Source organism: Ixodes scapularis, unplaced genomic scaffold, assembly GCF_016920785.2.
Source record: "Ixodes scapularis isolate PalLabHiFi unplaced genomic scaffold, ASM1692078v2 PGA_scaffold38__2_contigs__length_395552, whole genome shotgun sequence".
Lineage (NCBI taxonomy): Eukaryota > Metazoa > Arthropoda > Arachnida > Ixodida > Ixodidae > Ixodes > Ixodes scapularis.
The window spans coordinates 339,762-361,098 of NW_024609866.1; the positions used below are offsets into that span (position 1 = coordinate 339,762).

General features: G+C 43.7%; 1 pseudogene; it reads left to right on the plus strand.

The window, feature by feature from the left end:
• The first annotated feature begins 216 nt into the window (after positions 1-216).
• LOC115321383 lies at positions 217-19,243 on the plus strand (annotated as a pseudogene).
• Positions 19,244-21,337: the final 2,094 nt, after the last annotated feature.

Here is a 21,337-nt window from a genome sequence, read left to right on the forward strand (position 1 = left end):
AGGGGAGAGCTTCTTTGTATCAACTACTGGGCGAAAAAAGGATCATCTTCCAGGGGGACAAAAGTCATGTGAACACAATGAGCCAACCGGATATTGCTAGTGGTTTAAAAAGAAAGGTCCGTTGGGGCAGCTGGTGTTCGCCAAAAAGTAAATTGCGTAGATCAACCTCCGTCGTCCTCGCTATTTTTTCGAGAGTTGGGAGAGCTCGGAGCAGTCATGAGCGTTGAGTGTCTCGCGGTGTACGGATCGAAGAAGAAACTAATCTCGGTGAACGGGGACCACAAGTTGAAGGACGTTTTCAATGCGCTGCTGCTGTCTGACTTCAAAGGCCTGGTGAATCCGACACTGCTCGTACAGGTGAGTGCCACAACCTCCTATCATAATGTGCCCTTTGGTTGCTTTCATCCTCACCTTGTTGGGTAAATCCAGTAACTTCTGTACTTTTTCTTCAACTTCAATGTTTCCAATTTTTCCGCCTCATTCTCGGGTTTGCACATCATGACAGCAACTTTGTCGAAAGCCGGGGTCACACTGCTTTTATATCATGCAAAATACTGCGGACATGCTTCAAAACGAGTCGCTGCGACATGCACGATTCGTATGCCGCGTGCCGGTGGCATACGAAGCACTGACGTCGCGGTGACTCGTTTTGGAACTTGTCTGCAAAACGTATTTGGTATGATGGATAAACAGTGTGACCCGGGTTTAGCTGACACTACTATGTCTTAAAGCTTCGAGAGGGAATTTTTAGGCCATCGGGAACGAGCTAAATCTTTGAACGCATCAAGTGCTAGACAAACAATAAAAAAGAGAAATTTTAACTAGTACTGTTTGGGGTAATGATGAGTTCTTCACAACGTAGCGACTTGATGTCGGCATATTTAAAGGTACCTCATTAAGCTTTTTTTTTTCATTCTTTATAGGTTTTGATGTTATGAAGTAAAAACAAAATAACGGTGTTTCTAATAACGTTACGAAAAATTGCATTTTATCGAAAAACAAGCGCGAAAGTACGAACGCGCGTCGAGCGCCAAAGAGGATCACTAGAAAATTCTTCTGTCTTCAAAAGTTGGAGCGACCGTCACCGAGGTGTGGAGGCGCCGAGAGTCGAGGGCATGGCGACCATGGCCATGGCTTGTGTGCGAGCAGGAGCGGAGAGAAAGGGGATTCGGGGAAAGTCGGGAAAGATAAAAATTGCGCTGGGATAACGAGAACCGGTTTTCCCAGGTCACGTGTTGTTTACGCGCCGTGGCGCCGCGGCTGCTCCGCCGCGCGCTCTCCCACCTCGTGCTCCCACCGTCCCCTTCGTGTTCTTTAGCTGCGTTCGATTTACCAGCACCTCCTGCACCGGTGAGGAAGAGTGAAAGACGGTGATCTTCCGGTCGTATCTCAATACACATACCGGAAGTACACTGCCCTACACTTTTCTGCTCCCGTGCAGAAGCTGCAGGTAAATTGAACGAAGCTTTTGGTGTTTGGCGCGGTGACCTCGGCGCTCCGAGCTCTTCGTGGACCGACGCGTTTGCCTCGCGCGAAGGGTAATATATGCGCCATCGCAACCACGAGGATGCACCTGTAACCACAAGGTAATTTCCTTGACTTGGATCGCGGAGGCGCTTGCCTCCGCGACCCGTTCTCCTATTCCCGCGATGTGACGGCATCACGCGTGGGGATCTCCGCGCTGCGAGCGGGAATGCATGGCCTCTCACCACGGGACGCCTGCCTGCGCATTCCTGTCACTTGAGTTTTGGCAACGCCGGTCTCCCTTCCCTGGGAGGCCGAGCGTCGGGGAGCGGCTCGCGCGTTACGATTATTTCGTGCGCGCGGGTTGTTTTCTGACACAATAGAGAGTTTTAGGGAAGCGTTTTTGCACATCTGATACGGTGGGCCCTCCGGTAGGAACTGTGCGTGCGCTACAACAGAAGGCTCGCGCATGTGCAGTTCGCACCGGAGGGCCCGCCGTATCGTATCGTATGTGCAAAAACGGTTCCCTAAAACTCTCTATTGCCGCCGCGATAAACTTTTTAATCGCGGCCCAATATACTCGAAGACCCTTCCTACCTTGGCCACAATTTATTATCGTTCCTGCCCATTTTCTGGTTCGGCTTAATACTCGGACTAGTTGGCAGATTCTTCGGTGGTGCTTGGCACTGGTGCGTTTGGTGACAGCCTATCGACAGCCTCAAGATCCCCGCTCTCTAATAAGGTGATTGATTCATCTCCAGGCCACTTCGCTCGCTGCTTCGCCCGGTTGGTGTTGGCGTCCTCGCGTGGCTTTGGCATACAAAATGAAGGGCGCGTGATGTTTTTATAATCTTTAGTTTGCAAGGTTTTGCGGAACAATTAATATTGTTTTTATACAACCATGCCTCAGCGGTCCTTTCAGGTAGCGCGTCCGCTGGGGAGACGGGGTGGCACCCCTGTAACCTCTTCCGCTGTATCTGTTTCGGCGCCAGAATGGCCGAGTAAAGCCAAAGTAGAAGTAATGTGCAGTTCCTCGAGTGGCCGCTGCGGGAGAATTGGCGGCGTTGTGTTTGCCATTAGCTCGGTTCTGGTGGACAGATTTGGGCCTCTAATCTGTCCCTTATTTGAGAGCAGTCTCTACGGCAGTTTCCCAGCTGAGTGGCTCAAGGCGCTGGCTCAAGGCGTATTTTCGGCACCGATTTGAAATCCAGGGGGCGTGGGATTCTTTAGCGTGTTCCACATATGCAGCGATATTGGCCCTAGAGCGGCATTCGTGCCGCTCAACCGCTGGTGCTGGCCAGAGCGCCGCGACGGCAGAAATCGCGCCGCTCTAGGGACAAAACCGCTGCATGTGAAACACGCCTTTGGCTACGTACTTTCGGCACCGATTTCAAATCCAGGGGGCGTGGCCAATGACGTTCTCAGGAACATCAAAATAAGCGTTCTCCATTTTCAAACTTCGCCCGGTGCCGTCCGTCACTCCTGTTGCAAATCAAAATTATGTGTACAGGAGGCGACAGAGCCCAGCCGCAGCAATTTTGTACGCATTTTTCTGGAGCTGTACTTGTGTGTAATACGACGGATTATCACCCTTGCATAGAATAGCTGCGAAGACCGTGCAAGCGGCGAGCGAGTAGCCTTGACTGGCATGACTACACCCGGGGTCCATATCACATGAGCGAATGACATTTTAGCGAACAGCGACATTTGAGCGAATAACGGGGACGCGCGTTAGCCCATCCGCCGCGCTGCGCTTTGCGCCGCTTCGCGGCGACAGTCTGCGGCGGCTCATTACAAAAATGTGAACCCATTTGGCCCACCCAAAAACGCCGCTTCGCGGCGTCCGACTATTCGCTAAAATGTCAGTCGGTGAAACGTGGGAGTTCGCTAAAATGATAATTCGATCAAGTGAGTGCCTCCCACTACACCCGCTGCAGTAGCGCTCGTGCCGCGTGATCCAAAGCAACTACTCGCGCTTTTAGCGCTGTCCTCGACAACATTTTTTTTTTGTGTTTAGTGTTAATTGTAAAAAAGAAATGTCGTAAATTTAGCCAAATTCTCCAACAAAACAAAATGTTTGGAAAAAAGAAAAAAGAGTCACCACTGAGGATCGAACCCACGACTACTTGCGTATGATGCAGACACCTTAACTATTAAACTACGCTAAAGCTTTGAATACCACATTTTGACAATTCGATTTATACGAGACTTTCGGACGCAAAGTACCGTAACGTGGTGCACCGTCAGATGGCACTTGAACGCTCTGGAAACGTGCCGTCGGACGGTACTCTAGTCACTACGAATCTTCTTTTGCAACAGGAGTGACCGACGGCACCGGGCGAATGAAATTGGAAAACACTGTTTCTGGATGTCGGCAATTGATACGCAACGAGCACAGGCGGTACGTCGACACACCAGCGAGTACGCCGCCGAACCGCCGAGCACCCCACCACGCGCACACACACGCAGACCGACTGACGCTTCAAAATGCAGTCGGCGGCACCCAAAATAAAACGTGTTTACTTCAAAGAACACCAAATAGAATGGACCTTTTCCGAGAAGAGTTTCTGCGCACGCGCGATCGCCCGATGCCAAGCCAAACGAAAAATCGAGGAAATTCGGAAGGAGGCGGTATATCAGCGAGTAGAACACGCAATTGCAGCATATATATAATAAAAAAAGAACGTCGACGGAAAGAAAAACACGACGTTTGGGTGGACGCCACGGATGCCCCTCTTTCAAGTCGCGTTGGGCACGTGCTGCCGCTCAGAGAGCGAAGAAACTGGTAGCGTAGCTCCCATTATCGATTGGTAGCGCAGGTAGGTCACTTCCTCGATTTTTAGTTCGTGCAGCCACCGCCTGGTGCCGTCGGTATGTGGTTTGGACGTCTGTGACGTCATTGGCCGCGCCCTTTTCATATCTCTTTTATCCCCCTATCCCTTCACCCCTTCTCTCATTCTTTATCAATAAACAATGTTTTCAACAACAACAACCCTGAAAATCAAATCGGTGCCGAAAATACGGGGATACGGTCCGTTCGTCCCATGCACACTCGTCACAGGACGATTAGTCAGAGGACGATTCGTCACACAGCAACATTCGTCATAGGATGACTCGTCACGCGGCCAACCGGTCTTACAATAGTTCGTCCCCCCAAAAATGTACTGTTCAATTTTGTTCGGGTGGACAATGTGCCTCACCTCATATCTTAGCATGTCTTTGGCTTCTGAAAAGCGAAGAATTTGTAAAAAACGTTTTAGCTTCTGGTTCGGTCCCGAACATTGAATGTTGCTTCGGCCTGACAATGTTAGTCACCTCTTATCTTAGCAAGTCTTTCGCTTCTCAAGGTCGAAGAAGTTGTAACAAACGTTTTAGCTTCTGGGTTCGTCCCGAACGGTGAAGCCTAAAGGCGAAGGCCATATGAAAGCGACTATTTTTTAACTCAGTCTACATTGAAAAGGATGGAGGTCATCGCAACAGAGAAAGGTGGAGCCATGCAGCTGCACGAGGGGTACTCGTACACATGCAGTAGAAACAATTTCGATACTTATTGGTTTTCTCGCAGAGGTGTTTGCAAGGCAAAGTAAAAACATATTTGGCTGCCAGTCGGATTATGGCTCGTTCAAGCCAGCAACTGCGGTCAACCTGTTGAGGAGTCGTAATATGATGAAAGCAAAAGCGAATGAGTATTGTAAGATTAGTTTTTATAACCGTTGGTTTATATCACAGTGGGAAGTCGTGAAATTCCTCATCAGGGGATGTGGACAGTTGTTAAAAAGCTACAATTTACTATCGTCCCCTGCCCGATCATGGTGACCAGTTGCCCGCATGACGAGTCATCCTGTGACGAATCGTCCTGTGACGAGTGCGCATATGACGAATTGTCCTCATCCCGAAAATACGCACCCCGATTCTTTTGGAAAGTTTGGCAAAAGTTCGCCTTTGCCGAATCCCGAGATTCGGCGTCGCATTTTCGATTCGGCAAAGGTTCAGCCCATCACTAATCACTGATATGTAGGGCCGAACTTTTGCCGAATCGTGTCTCGCAGAACACACTAATATTTGGTTCACACTAGCGGAAAAAACACTTGCCGTCGACCGAATTCGCTCGCCGAACGCGGTCGCGTAAGCGTGTGCTTATAACTAACACACAAAAAAAATATATATATATTTTAGGCGTTAATTAATGTATCAAAGCATCACGAAAAAAAATTTTTTTTTTTTAGTTTTACAGTTTTTTTTTATGAGTCACGAAATATGAAGCCCAATTCAAAGTTCCCGCCAGTGGAACTGAATAACCAAAAATAAAATAAAAATCTTCGGCACAGCCGCGGAAAGCACGAGGAGTGAGACCCACGTGACTTCCCGCAACCCTCCATTTAGTGACGGTCGGTTCCTTCCCTCTGACATTTTGGGGTACAACCAGAAATTTGAAGCCCAATTCAAAGTTCCCTCCAGTACATGTGCGCAAGTGTGTTTGGGCCTTGGGCCAATCGCTAATCTGTGGATTCAGCTCAGTAAATGCTGAAGCTGAATATATAGGTCTAGACCAGGGGTGGCCAGGCTGACCCGGCCTAAGAGCCGCAAACAAAACCACGAAACTTCCAAGAGCCGCGGGGGGAGGGGGGGGGGGGGCAAACTTTTGTCCAGATCAATAAACAAAACTCAAACAACTTTCAAGGTAGCAGTAGCACAAGACTACCAAATTGCAACCTGTCTTTCGATTTAAAATAAGTTCCATTGTGTGACCAGGAGGGAGGCGGATGAGTGGGTTTGGGGGGTGTGCAGGGGAAGGTGCTGCGAGCCGCACTTTAATATGCGAAGAGCCGCAGCTTGGCCACCCTTGGTCTAGACCAAAAAATTTAATCTGCGCTGTGACATTAAGCAATGCAAAGTTCGGCCTCGCCATTTCCTTAGCTGCCTCCATATTAATCTTACGTGGTTATGTGACACACAGTCACGTAATCCCGAATATCTTAATTGAACGTTAAAATTTCAGATAAGTTTCACAGCTGTTACGAAGAAACGTTTACGCAGTTACAAGATGCTGCAAAGTGCTTCACATTTCAACTAGAATGTGCAGAGATTTTGTCTACAGTTTTCTTTTTCTTATTTAATATATCACTCTCGGCTTTCTAGAGGGAGTGAATTAGTGATTTGGAAAGCAAACAGATCTATATCAATCTTCACATCAAACTTGCACAGCTTCATGCAGTTTTTATGACATATTTAATCACTACTATCTTTTGCAAGATGAAACCCAGAACTTTTAGCTTATTTAATCATGAAACTTCTGTTACTCTACACAACCTTCTATGCATTGTCATTGATGATAAGAAAGTTCACCCATGGCGCTTTAATACATATTGTACTTCAATAGCTCAGCCAAAGAAATTCAAGGTTGCCGCATAAATTGACACCACTACGCCAAAATATTTTTGTTTTTATCTCTTTTTTTACAGGTGTATAACCCAATCTACGAGGAGTACATAGATTTAGATGAACGGGGCGTCGTCAAGACTCACTACAAGATAAATCTGATTGTACAGGGGCCCGTTGAGGAGGTGGACTTTCCCTCAACGTTGGCAGCGTTTCCTGTGGAACCTGTCTCTGCTATCGGGTACATGCATTCTTTGCTTTGTTTAATTCAGCAACACTAACAGCATTTCTGTGCTAGATTGCAGACATGCAATGGTTATATTCTAAACAAAAATGCCATGCAGACTGAAGCAGTAAATTCTGCTTTGCATGATTGTTAAGTGCCGTTCACACACTTGCAGCCGAGTAGAAGGGAGAGAGACAAGACTGGTTTTTAAGCCTCTTGCGACGTCTTAGGACCAGCTCCGCAGCAGCAACCCGGTCCTAAGACGTCTCAAGAGGCTTAAAACCGGCCTTGTCTCTCTCGGTCGTTCTCGGTTACAACTGTGTGGCCGAGCCTTTAGTATGAAAACACGAGTAATGACTATATAAGGTAGTGATTTGGGCAAGTTGATAAACATTATTCATGGTGAAAACAGCTAAAGACGCAAAGACGATGAGAAGGGAACAGCTTCGTCTTGTCGTGTTTTATTACGTTTCGTCGTCATTTTTTGAGCTGTTTTCACCATGAATAACGAGTGATAAAAAATTGGGTAGGAGACTACAGCCACACAACCAAGACAAAGAGGTAGATCAGCTTTAAAGAGTGTATGAATAATTGGTATTAGCATTAACCTAAAAATTTTTATATGAATATAATTTTGGAGAAAGTAAAGAAACAGAATGTAGGAATTTAAATTTATTATACAAGTTGTTTTATTTCACTGCCATGCTTTAGGTCACCAAGCCTTCCCACCAGGCTTACAGTGAGATATACGCTGCCGGAACCAACACTCGACCTGAAGCAAGACCTTCAAATGGTCAGGGACCAAGAAAAGGAGTTAACTAATGACCTTCGCTCAAGGATAATTCATTGGCTGCATGCCGATATTTGCAGATATGAGCTGTGAGTTCCCTCACTGACAAGTAGTGACTGTGCCAATTTGTTTACTTAGCTGGTGGTTGTTTATTTTTGCGAATTCATCTTATGTCTTTCAGGTACCCCGCAAAGCGGGATCTGTACAATGAGGCAATGCGACATTTGGTGTTCAAGTATCCGTTTTTAGGAGACAAGCCAGGCTGTGGCACGGTAAGGGCACTTGTATGTTATGTAGGAAACTTAGGGCAATGAGAGTTGTAATCTAATTATGCATATGCTTCCAGGGCTCCTGGAAGCAGGCCCTGAAGAACAGGACCAAAAACCAAAGGCGACGAATGTTGGATGTGAGGGAGGTTGCAGAGGAACGCGCGAAACGATCCAAAGCCGAGCTCACCAAAAAAACTCCACGAGGGCTCAACGCCCAATGTGTCCTGCCGAGTGTAAGCAACATTTCTTTGTCTGGTCCACAGAGCCTGACAATTTCCAGTGGTGGGTAAAGTTCATAGAAAAAGTACTTTAAGTCAAGAACAAAGAACTTAAGAGGTTATGTAGTTCAAGGAAAGTAGTATGTACATCAGAAGCAATGTACTTCGAGTAAAATACCTAAAATACAATATACATAGGGGTACCTGAGCATTTAATCTACGGGGATATTATTTGCGGGAATGGCAGCAAATATCGCAGTATTGAATACCAGTGTTTCTAGAGTTGACCAAGCATCATTTTGTGATACAAATTTAGCAAAACCGAATTTGGGGAATGTACATAGAACTCGGACTTGTACTTTCCCCGCCAAGTACTTGAAAAAGAGCACTCTAAGTAAAGTACAAGTAGATGCGCCAGGAACAGGGTCGTTCGTACCCATGGGGAGAAAGGGGGGCGGGTGTCAGGCTTTTGGCCCACCCCACCCCACCCCGCCCCCACCCCACAAGCAGTTTTAAAACCAGTCAGCTAGACAACCGAAATGCAATGTAAAGTTCAAAGTGAAACAAAAAGGAAATCTTTGCTCGCAATTACCACACCTTGTTCAGTCATGCCAGCCAATGTTCGAAAATAATTGGTATAATTACTTCTAGATCATTTTTGCTGGTATGTAAAAATAATCAAAAAACTTGTTTTTAAGATGGCCGCTCTGGGCCCTACTCCCGACAAAATCTTCTGGGTACACTTCTGGCCGAGAATGTACTTCAAGTAAAGCATAATTGATTGAAGTCTAAATGAAGTAGAACTGTACAATGTACTTCAAGCACTTCCCAACACTGACAATTTCAATTTCTAAGATTAAGACATAACTGCAGTGTTCTGATCTTTTTCCAACCACCGGTCTGTCTCCCAAATTGCATGTTGCTTAAAATAGAGTCGAGCGAAGCAAAATACCGGCTATGGTGCGCTTTCTGGATAGCCCACCGACCCGCTGACAGACAGGCGCGGCAAGCATGCCATGCACGACAGCAGGGACCCTATGTTTGACTTTGGGACTCCCAGGTGACTAAGGAAAGGGAAGTGGCATGAACAATGCAGTTTGGATGTTGATTGGTGGGAGCCGCTGATCACGAATATCCGCAGAAGAAAACAAAGGAAAAGTGAGCTTTGTTTTCTTCTGCAGCAATTCGTCATAAGCGACTCTCACCAATCAACATCCAACTTGCTTTTGCTGCGTTGTTGATGTCACTTTCCTCTCCCTATTTGCCTGGGAGTCCAAAAGCCGAACAAAGGGCCCCAGATGATTGCAGAACTCGCGGGAGCATGGAGGCTTCACGGGATAAAAAGCTAAAAGCCGAAGGGGAAGCAAGTTTGAGTCAAACGGCAACGAAGCGAGGTGCAACGCATGCGCGCTCGCCAAGTTCCGATTTTTAACCTCTCAACTCCAAAAGCCCCAACGTGCCACACAAAACCAAAAACGTCCTTGAGCAAATCGGAGACTCAATGCAAAGTGGACAGGGCCTCTGCTATGGACACATGTGTCCAATTCAAATCCAAAGCCGCATCCAAATCCAGATTCCGCTGTTTATTTACTTTTATTTAACGCTTGGCCTGTCAGCTCACATGGCAAAGTTGTTTTTGAGAAACGTTGTGCGTGTTTCTTACTCTGTCCTCGTCTTTTGTGCGCTTTTTTAAACCAGGATGAATTTTTATTTCTTTATTTATAAATACTGCAGACTCATGTTAGAGTCCAGGCAGGAGTGAGCATCACAATATAAACATGATATACAACACTGAGAAGACATCAATACCAGCTGCAAGACATAAGAACAAAGTAAACTTGAAGGAAAAAAATCAACAAAAACATTACAAACAATCACGTGGGCACAACTTTCAAATTTGAAATAAATTCTTCGACACTGGCACTTTCTACTATATCTTTTGGCAGCTGGTTCCATGCTGTTATTGTCCTGGGAAAGAACGAAAATTTAAACGTATCATTATGCACACTCCCAACTAGCCCAACTATCCACCCTTCTGTGGTGTTTCAATGTTTTAACCTTCCAAAAACAAAACCGATTTCGCTACAAGGTTTCCTTTAAACGAAAAGTGATTGCAGTGGCAGGAAAAGGAAACTGAGTGTGGTAGAATCGGTTTAATATTCGAGTGTTCAATATAACTGTGTTACGATTGGAGCACATCAGAATTGTGCAAATATGATACTTTGACCTGAAAAATGGATGTTTGGTTAGAGTGGATTTTTGTGGATTTTCAGACTCCTGTGATACTTTAGATCCAGTCTGCGCATATCATAGTCATTTGTGGCAGACGCCTGAATCACTGCACACAAATATGACTGCCAAGCGATGAACTTGCACTTCTATTTGCACGTCTTGTAGAAAAGAAAAGGAAGCAAAGGGAATTGTCCAATCTCCTCGGTGCCTTTGACTTTAGCGGCCATGCTTGCGTTTAGTGACTCAGCATAAACAGGGGCTCTGACATCATGTAAATTACACTATTGCCAAATATTTGAACACTGGACATGAGAACCTAAAACACTGAATGAACTCAAAATGACTGGTCGTTCTAGCGTGACATATTTCAACCACTTTTTAGCAGGCATGCATCAGCAGGTAAAATAATTACTAGCTAAAATGAGTTTCATGCCATCAATATTTCCCCATATAAGTTTATGTAGAAAATGCATATTGTGACAAGCATGTCCTTCCAGATTGTTTAAAAAAACATGCTTTGCTTTGCAGAGTTCCTTTAAAGGGACGCTTTGGTGAGATAATATATTTCGTGTTTTGCTAAGGAATTCGGTCAAAAAATAGCCTGGATTAAAGTCGCGATGTAGGCGAGTTGGCTCATAATACAATCGAAAATAAACAGCGTGCTAAAAATACTGACCAGGACAAGAGGGAAGATGTCTAACTGGCTAACTGTAATCTCTGTGCTGTGTATAAAGCTTAAAAAGTTTGGAAATTTCTGGGTTTATCAGGGGTGTTAGTTTCTGGCAGCTTCCTTTAAGCCTTTCATCTTCTGTTTCTACGAGTTTGATGTGTTCTCTCCTCTCCTTAACAGTAGAAAAACGAGATACAAAAATATTACATGCCTGCCAATAGCTGACATCATTACCGCTAGTCTCTCCTTAACAGTAGAAAAACGAAGCACAAAAATATGATAGGCCTGCAAATAGCTGACATCATTACACTTAATTTGTAAACAAAATTAAAATGTAATTAATGGATTTTCAGAGTTTCATTTTCAATTTTAGTCAAAATGTTCACTCTTCACCAGCAGTTTTATTGACATAGTTGGAACTGCATACTTGCTCACTGCACTAAAAGAATGCATGTATGAACAGAAGTTCTGTAATCAAATTATGCAATGTGGTGCTTTGTGAGTAATTCCCATCAAAATGTTTAATTAGGAAGCCAGTACAGAAACAGTCTCACAGGGCACCACTGCTTAGTCGGTGAATATGAACAAAAGCCTTTTGATTTTGTGCATTCAAGCGTTGAAACATTTAACATAAATGTATTGTTTCGTTCTAGCCCGCACCCTATGACATAGGGGAGGACGCAGCCTCAATTGAGGCACATATTGAGTTCCTGAGAAGGAAATGAAAAAGGCCCCCGAGACAAGGAATGAGGCGATGATCTCCGACGGCATGGAAAGGACGCATGTTCAGCGGCGTGCATGGATCATCGAAAATCCCCGCACTGTAAAAGAGGTCTTAGACCTCTACCCTGCTCTGGAGGTGAAGGAGGAGGTAAGAACTAAAGAAAAAATTGTTTTTAGACATTATGTGAAACTGTAATGGGGTGAGCGTGCAAAAAATTACCAATTAATGCACAGTATTTTCTGTAGGGGCTGTGATGTATTGTCGTTCTTTTGATTTCTTTTGTAATTTAATCATTTTATATTTGTTATATTTGGCAGATGTCTTAAATATGAGACATATCTAGTTGTAGCATGAAGTGATAATGAGAAGTAGGCTGCCTAGCCCACCAACCCAGCACACCTTGTGAGCGTCTGAGGGCTTGGGACAAGGACTAGATACTGTCCTAAGTCCCCATGAAGAAGAGGAAACACTATCCCCACAGCCCTGTAGGTCAGATTACGTGCCGTCATTGAACGGCATGGCTAATGCCTCTTGCATGGCTGTTGCCTCTTGTCGCATGTTTTCAGATGTGTATTATTATTTCACTAATAATATTTGGCTAGTTTTCAGACAGTAGGAATGAAAACACGTACTGGCATTCTGAAAATACAGTTTCAATCATAGTAACGAAAATAACATGAATGCGAGTTTTTATTCTCTGACGTTGTTCATCAATACTAAATTTCTCTATGCACTTCAATAAGGTTGCATATCATACAGTGTTTACTAATGATAGTTCAAAATACCTGATATTGCATCAGAAACATACTATTCACGCCCAGGTTTAACATTTTCACAAAACCTTAAAAGGTTTGACTTGATGCAAAGCCAAAGCAATTCAGGTGTGTCAACAAGATGGCCGGATACAGTGAAAAATTGCTTATGGAGTACAAAACTGAACTGATACCAAAGATATGAAGTTGGGAGCTTGCCAGATCCTCATCCGACTTCCTGTACTGATTGTGCATGCATACAACACACGCTGAAGAAACCGAGCTACTTAAGAATGAGGGTGAAGTAAAGAAAATGGTGGACGGGGGCACAGTCCGAGAGTAGAATATCTACTGCAGTATATGTCGATGCTGCATTAAACCACGGGCCATTCCGTAAAAAACTACTTTTTTCTTTCGCTCTTTGTTAAATATGAGCGTTGATGTCTAAGATCCTTGGAACAGCCATCTATAGCTCAGCAGAGTGCTGGAAGACCCTGGGCTGGTGTTTCGAACCCGGAATACCCAGGGGACATACAGTCGGGACCATAAAGGTCCTAACTTTATGTTCTGCTTATTGATAGAATAAACTAGTAAATCAGCAACTACTATTCATATCAATAAGGTAATAATGGCAATATCTCCACCTGGAATGCTTGACTCACTATAGCACTGTAATATACTAAAAAAAAAGAGCAAATGGAAATAATTTAAGAAGAATTTTGGCATGTAATCAAGAAAGGTTGAACCATTATAGCAGCCTGGCCCGGATGAGGTAGTGTCTTGTATGTAGGCTATGTTAAACTTTCTTTGACAAAAACAGAAAACCATATTGGAAACAGGTGTAATGTTTGTAGGGTGAGGCATCTATCAGAATATTACGATAGTACTTTATGCTCTCTAGCCAATTTCTTTAAGTAGAATAGGAAAATGATGGTGGCTACTCATACCAATGCCGGCTTAAAGAACTATCTGTCTGCGTGGTTCTTTGCAGGTCCTGCATGAGTTTTTCAGGATGACTCAAGTCCATGCTGAGAAGGAAGTGGCCAACTTCTTTGACAAGAAAGGCGAGAGGGTCAGAGCACTGGCGCAAGGAAAGTTGAAACAAAAGACCGGGGCGTCTGCTTTGGCATACAGCTGTGGAATCACTTGTAAGTATTTCGCTTAATATATCACTAAATATATGTGTGTATTTTGCTTAATATAACCTAATATATGTAAGGTTATTCAAGGAACTTTTGAATTTAGAAGTAGATTTCAAATTTTGTTTGCCATGAGTTAAAATATGGCTTGAATCAATGTTTTGTGAACCAAAAAGCTGCTTTTTGGTTTACAGGACAGCACTGTTTAGGTTGTTTCTTTTTACATTGAGATTGATCCATTTCAATGTTTTCAAAGCAATGGTAGGTTCATGGTGTAGTAGAAGTGGTTCTGTGCTGAGGCTCACAGTCTTCTGGTTTTCTTTGTTTTTCAGTTCTTTTGGATGACACTGTAAAACTGTTTTTCAACATCCATATATTCGAAAAACTGAACTGAAAATTTTAAACTGGGTAGAGCACTCATGTGACAAGGTTCACATTTTACAAAATTGGTGGATAATGCACTAATTAATTAGAGCAATATTAATGTTGAAATGTTCATTTGAGTGAGTTACAATTCTGTCTGAAGAACACTGGCCACTATTTAAAGGAGAATGTCCAACCGACAGTGGAACTTTTTGATAGCTTCTACATTGCTGCAGCCAATCATTACTTTCCGGTATCCAAAGGCACTTTCTCTCCCTTTAGAGGCTTCGATCATCTATTTAGTCAATGTGAAGCGACCTAAAAGCAGAACTGTCAGTGGGACATTCTCTTTGAAGCAGTGTCTGCTTTTTGCAACTGGCTATTATTTCAAGAACACGGAAATACACCTCGCATTGTCAATTTTTTATTTCCAGAAAAATGTGTTCTTTGAGGCTGTTTAAAAAATGTTCCTTTATTGCGATGTCACTTTAAGCTTTTTCTTACTTTCCCGATTCTTGAATAGGCCTACTATGTTTAATCACAACCTTCGTGCCTTTCCTCAAACATTTTGCAATTGTATGATTACTTCTCCGTTTCTTTTCATTGATTTTACATTCCTTTAGAATTGTTTTCCCTCTTGTCATTGCATATATTTTATTTTTTTACTTTCTACTTTCCTGTCCCCTCTTGCACATCATAGAAGCACATTTCAAGCACTGGCTTGTAAGATGCCAAAGAAAATGACAGGCCGCCAATGAGCATTGCACCTGCGCCAATCCCTCTAATTTTATTCCTCATCCTATGATTGGTTCGACTGGCACGTCGCTAGCACCGCTTGAAGGCTCTACGCGGGAAAGAAAAAAAGAAGAAAAAACCAGTATGTGTTGTAGACGTCACGGACGTGATATACAAGTGGCCTCATTCTATCAGAAATAGCTTGCGTCACATTCTGGTGAACTTTCAGCTTTCTGCAATGCTTAGTTTTTTTTATTGGGTCCAAAAAAGTTGAGTATATCTTTCTTGATCGGACCCTGCATTATTATGATCATTCAACTGTGTTGAAACATATGGGTTTCTTATGCCAGCCTTGATATTTATTTGTGTGCAGTCGGGGGTGGTGGTCATTGCCTTGATTTCATAGTGTTTTGGTATAGAATTTTAGGAATTATTGCCATATAAGAATACGCTTTCCACCAGAAAACAAAGCAACCTCATTGTTTACAGCTCCTGCCATGGATGTGGTAAAGAGCCTGGCAGCCCTGCTGAAGGATTCACCAGCTTCTCTCATTGAGAAGGTATGGTATACCATTCTGATATAATTTCTAACCTCTTAAACGAAGTGAAAACTGGCTCGCATATCAATTTCAGTACTCATGGTAGCTCAGACCCCTGCTTGCAGGTACCTGTGAAGCAAAAGCAGCCAGGGAGGTTGTTCTAAGAGCAGCCTCTCTGGCATCTCTTAGAAAAAAGAAACCAGCAGTTTAAGAGAAATTCCTCATCACCAACTTGAAGAACACACACAAAGCATCGAAAGAAATCAGAAGAGTAGCTTTAATAAGATGAAGTTGTATACAAACTTGGTCTGCCAAAAAAAATTTAAGAAATATGAGAATGTGACTAAATATGGTGAAGGAGATGTTCAAACACTTGCTCTGCACCTGTTGCTGCGCTGACAGGCAGTATTGGTCTTATGCCTTCAGCCTCTATAAAAGATGCTCTAATAAAGCAACAAGCAACAGTGTTTTATATAGGCATTTACTACCTCAGCAGACTCCGAGCATACCGAGAGACATACAATAAAATGCAAATAAGCCTGTCGTGCTTATTTGGTAATTCTGGCAATTCATAAAGACAATGTGGTGTGAAGTGGGGAAAGAAAGTTTAGGCTTCAACCTTTGAGCTAGTTGAAAGGCCAAAATTATAGCAAAAGGCAGGATATGGTGTTGTTGCTCTTATTGTGTGCTGGTGTAACATGAACAAATATTTTCAACTACAAATTCTCACTTACTGAAGTGTCACTTTAATGGTATGCTACTTGATGTGCTATTTGGATTGTGCTGTATTTTTTTGGGCCCACGAGGGGGCCACATATATTGCCGCGCATGATGTGGTGGCCAAATGGGTACCACTCCTGCCTGTCATGCAGAGGTCCCGGGTTTGAATCCCGGGACCACTGCAGTTTCTTAATAACTCGAAAAACCCATGATTCTAGAAATTTCTAGAACATTGTTGTTTGTTCGAGAACAGAATGTTCTAGGGCCAAAAGTTTTAGTAGAAATGTTCTCGAATTGGGAACAGACTATAAAAAGAGCCCCGCGTGGTCAGTCTATTGCCAGCGCTCGACTCTGCTGTCACACCGACATTCGATGCCTGCGACGCATGTTCTCCTATTTTGTTTTGGGCACAAACGTTTCTTAAACGTCTATTTTCCTCAGTTTATCTTCGCTTTGTCACCTGTTGTACGTCACGATATAGACACTTTTATTGCACACCAAATTAGGGACACTACAACAGCCTTCTAGTTTTTCACCGAGGTGCCCAGCCACTGAAAAGGGCAATAAGGAACCCATACAAAGTCCGCATTTGTGATGTCTAGAAAGTCAATAACCTATCGTGCGACATGTAAAGTGAAATGAATGAAGTTAAATTAAACAAAATGTGAAGATCAGTTATGGTGAGACCTACGCACACCTGCCTGATAGTGTCTCTGTACACTTTATTTTGGCAGGCGCTAATTGAAAGCTTTATATTTGCCTTCTGTAAATTATTTTCATATTCTTAGATTTCTTTTTGCTTGTGTGCATATGCATTTAAGAAATATTTCTGGCAAAAAACATAATTATTTAAAGTGCAGTAATTTTGTAATCAAGACTTAGTAGTATATTGTAGTAATTATTGTCCTTCTGTTTCTTGGAATATAACTGCAATCAGTTGTAATAAAGGGGCTTTTGAGCCCACTGAGCCCACACCCATGTCTCAATGAGCACTTTCTCATACTTCTCAAATGTCTAAAAAGTCAGCACAGGACACTTCGAGTACCCATCCCAGGCTGACCATCGAGTTAATTGGGTTGCTCTTCCAAGTTCATCATGCAAAAAGTGTGGAAAAAACGACTGCGACATAGAAGAAACACACGGGACGAGCGCTAACTATCAACTGACAAATTTTATTATGAAGACGTATAAAAATGCCCCTTCAATCTGTGGCAGTGCCATCCCGTGCATGGGTATCACATGATTATTAATACAAGCATAATTACAGGGTATAAAAAGTTAGCCCAAATCTAAAAATTTGATCTCTCTATCAGTGCCACTGAAGGTTGACTGATGTAGGTGGCTGCCATCTTTTTTATTTGCTAGAAACTGCTAGAAAGTGAGAGCACATTTTTAGGCTTGGGCTAGCTTTTTATGACTGCTCTCGATTCCCTGCCAGCCGTGCGAGGCGCTTGCATCGGCAATAGGGCTTGCGGTAGAAATTTTTCGGCTCACTTGCAAAGCATTGGTGTGATAGGAAACTCTGCAACTGAACCATAAAGTGCTTCCAGTGACATTGCTCAGAACAACCTAAGGCATGGGCTCATATAAGAAAGATTGGCTGTTTAGGTGTCCTAAAAACAATTGTTTGGTGAAGAGTCAAGAAAGATTGGCTGTTTAGGTGTTCTAATATCTTATCGCAGTTGCCATTATTTTTAGATTCATGCCTTTCTGCCACCAGAAAGATTCTCACAGTATAACTTCAATCATAAAATGGATATTTGATACTGTGATATCTTCTCTTTTTAGCTTTTGTCATAAGTTCATTAGCAAGCCCCTTTATTATAGCTTGTTTATTCAAACAGTGGCATTTAATTGTTTGATCTGTAGCATTTCTAGCTTTGATGTGAGCGGCAAAGTGAATGGAAGTACACCTCCTCCTTCTCCTTCCCCCCCTCTCCACACCAGTTTTATTTTATATTATTTTCTTGTCTTGTAAATTCAGGGTGTCTAGTGACCTGGAAAACTGGGAATTGTCAGGGAAATTTTAATTACCGGAAAAAATCGGGGAATTGTCAGGGATATTGTCAAAAAGTGAGCCCAGTCAGGGAAAATGAGTCAGAAACGCTATCGAGTGCCCTGAGCAAAAACTTGAGGACTTGAGGGCAGAAAAATAGGCAATAAATTCTGCTTAGACCGGAGCGCAGGCTCTGCTTACCCGATGTAGAGTGCGCTACTCGATGCAAAGGGAACAGCCAACAAATCCAGTCCAAGCCTTGGATTGGATTGGATTAGGGCACGACACTAGGCTATGTCCTGTTAGAGCTTCTAGATTTAGTAACAAATGGGAAAGCCGCAGACACCAACCCAATCCAAGCATTAAGCCGAAAGTATTTAAAAGTGTGCATCTGGCGGCCATTCGCCTAATTCTGCCATTCTGCCATTCGGTTAATGAGGTGTATGGTTGAGCGTTGTGTTTTCATTGTGTTTCCGGAAGTCGCCTCTTACTGAAGATGTCGGCGGCAAGAAAGCGCTCATTTAACCCGGATTGGAGGAACCCGAATATTTCGGTATATGCAGGTTGGATTAAGCCCATGCAAAATGATGCTCACAGTGCTCAATGCCTTGTGTTGTAATGGTCTCATATATTGAACCACCTCTACAGAGGTCAGGGAATTTCACCTGAAATTGTCAAGGAAAATCTGGTAGACTTTCTTTAGTAATTATCTTCCTTTCAAATACTACAAATTTCCCATGTTCGTTCTTCACAGGAGGAGGAACATGTCCAGCCAGCCTTCCCCGTGATGCAAGTCAGGGTAGGGGCCTCAAGTTCACCACTCACGGTGGTGCTGGAGGACTGCTCCTTCGAGGTAACGGACATTGTGGCCGGTATTGCGCTCATTCTTGCGCTATACTGGGTCCATGACATTTCCTACTGTCCAAAAGCATCCCGGTCACTTGCTGTGATTGGCAACTTCATTGGCTTGACCTACAAGACCAAGTCCATCTTGGTACTAGATTTAATTTCAAAACTGGAAAATTGAGAAATTGAACAAGGGTATTTTTTTACATGTACATTAAAATCTGTTTTTTTAACGAGCACCGTATTACTGTATTCACTCGACCTTGTATGAGGGCCTGTATGGGCACCCTCTGAAAAGGCTCATGCCACACCTTTCGTGCTGCATTCCAGCTGCATTCCACCCGTTCCTACAATCCATCGTCCTGTGAGCACATGCAGAATTCTCTTCGGACATTCGCATCTGTGCATTGCATAGCTGTGAACAAGAAATGCCCATATTCGAGGGAAATAAACACCTTGCTTAAGGGATTCAATGTCTTGGAAGCTCTTCGTTTGCCCTTCTATTGAGTTCAGGCACACTACATGAAAGGGAATAGGTAACACCTGACAGAGCATACTTTTAGCTCTGACATAGAGTTTAATTAACACTTCTTATGTAGCTGAAGTTACCCTTTACAAGGGAGTTAAAATAACTCTTGGCCTGAGAGTGTAGCCTTGACCACTCATTAGAGTTGTTCTATTTACACCTAAGAGAGTAGCCACAACATTCGCTTCGAGGGTACTATCGGGGAAAAATAAAATGCGAACAGAGGAGCTCGTGGCTCGCGGTACAGGCTGCGCCGCCTGGAAGTGAGCCTAGGAGCGAGGGTGCGTGGCCTACTTCGATGTGTTCACGCCTCTCGATTGGCGCTCCCCCAGCTTCGGCAGTGCGCCTCTCAGTGCGCTGAAAGCTGTCACCGCTACCTTTGCCTCCTCGGAGAGTGCGGCGAGCTTTTTTGTACCGCACGCGCTGAGCCAGCAAAGATAGCGGTGATAGCTTTCAGCGCATTAAGAGGCGCACTGCTGAAGCTTGGGGAGCGCAGGGGGAGGGGCGTGAACACGTCGGAGTAGGCCTCGCACCCTCGCTCCTAGGCTCACTTCCAGGTGGCGCAGCCTGTACCGCGAGCCACGCGCTCCTCTGTTCGCATTTCATTTTTCCCCGATAGTACATACAACTCCCCCTGTAGGAGTGTGCTACTCTTCAAAAGTGTTAATTTTACACCTCATTTCAAGGAGTAACCCCTACCCTAGACAAGAGTAACTCTAACTCTCGTCAAGAGTAACTCCTTGTTACTCTCAAAAGTGTAAAGTCAACACCTCATTTTGAAGAGTAATTGTAACTCTCGTCAAGAGTAACTCCTTGTTACTCTTAAAAGAGTAATGTCAACACCACCTTTCGAGGAGTAACCCTAACTCTCAAAAAAGGGTGGATACTGCGACAAACCATTTACACTCCAAAAAGTGTTACGATGACGCCTTTTTTTTTAGAGTGCACTCTAAAAAAAAGGTGTCAAGGGAGAGTAAGTGCCCTAACTTACTCTCCTTTAACTCTATCTGCATGGAAGTTACTCTTTCCCGACCGCTTCTTTCGATGATACTCTCCCTTAACCCTCCCTCGACCTCGAGAGTAACTGTAACGAGAGTTAGTTTCTCCTCGCGATATCACGGGCTGTCGATAGATGGCGCCGCTATGGGTTCGGCGCAAGTTCAACGGTGTTCGGCGCAGGTATTTTTTCGTTTTCTCGGAGAAACCTTTTTTTCCTATCCGCTTTTCTTTTTTTCTTTTTTTTTCTTCTTATTTTTTTTCTTTTTTTGGGGGGGGGGGGAGATGGGCAAGGATGTTTTAATAAATGAGTTGGTACAGCCTGCCTTGACGGGTTTATATTTCAGTATTTATTAACTTAATTGTTACCTGCGGCAGGAAGATCATTGGAGCGGGGGACACTCCTTTATCCAAGCAATAGGCAATTAATGTTTTTGCTACACAGATATATTAAACAATAAACATATAGATCAGTGTGTAAACGGGTGTATGAGCGGATGCTGACGCGCGTGTGCGATTATGTTTCGTTACGTAAGTGCCTAGGGTTGTTATGTAGCCCAGGGATGTTTTTGGGGCATTGTTATATTTTTGGGGGGTCGTTTCAAGTTACTGCTGAGCCCGACCTCACTGATCGTAGGAACAGGTATATGTATAAAAAAAGTATTTTTTCCTCATTCGCATTAAAAGCAAGCAAAGAGGAAAACCTCCCTCCGTGACAGAAGAGGTCGGCTTCGCACGGTCTACTTCATACGC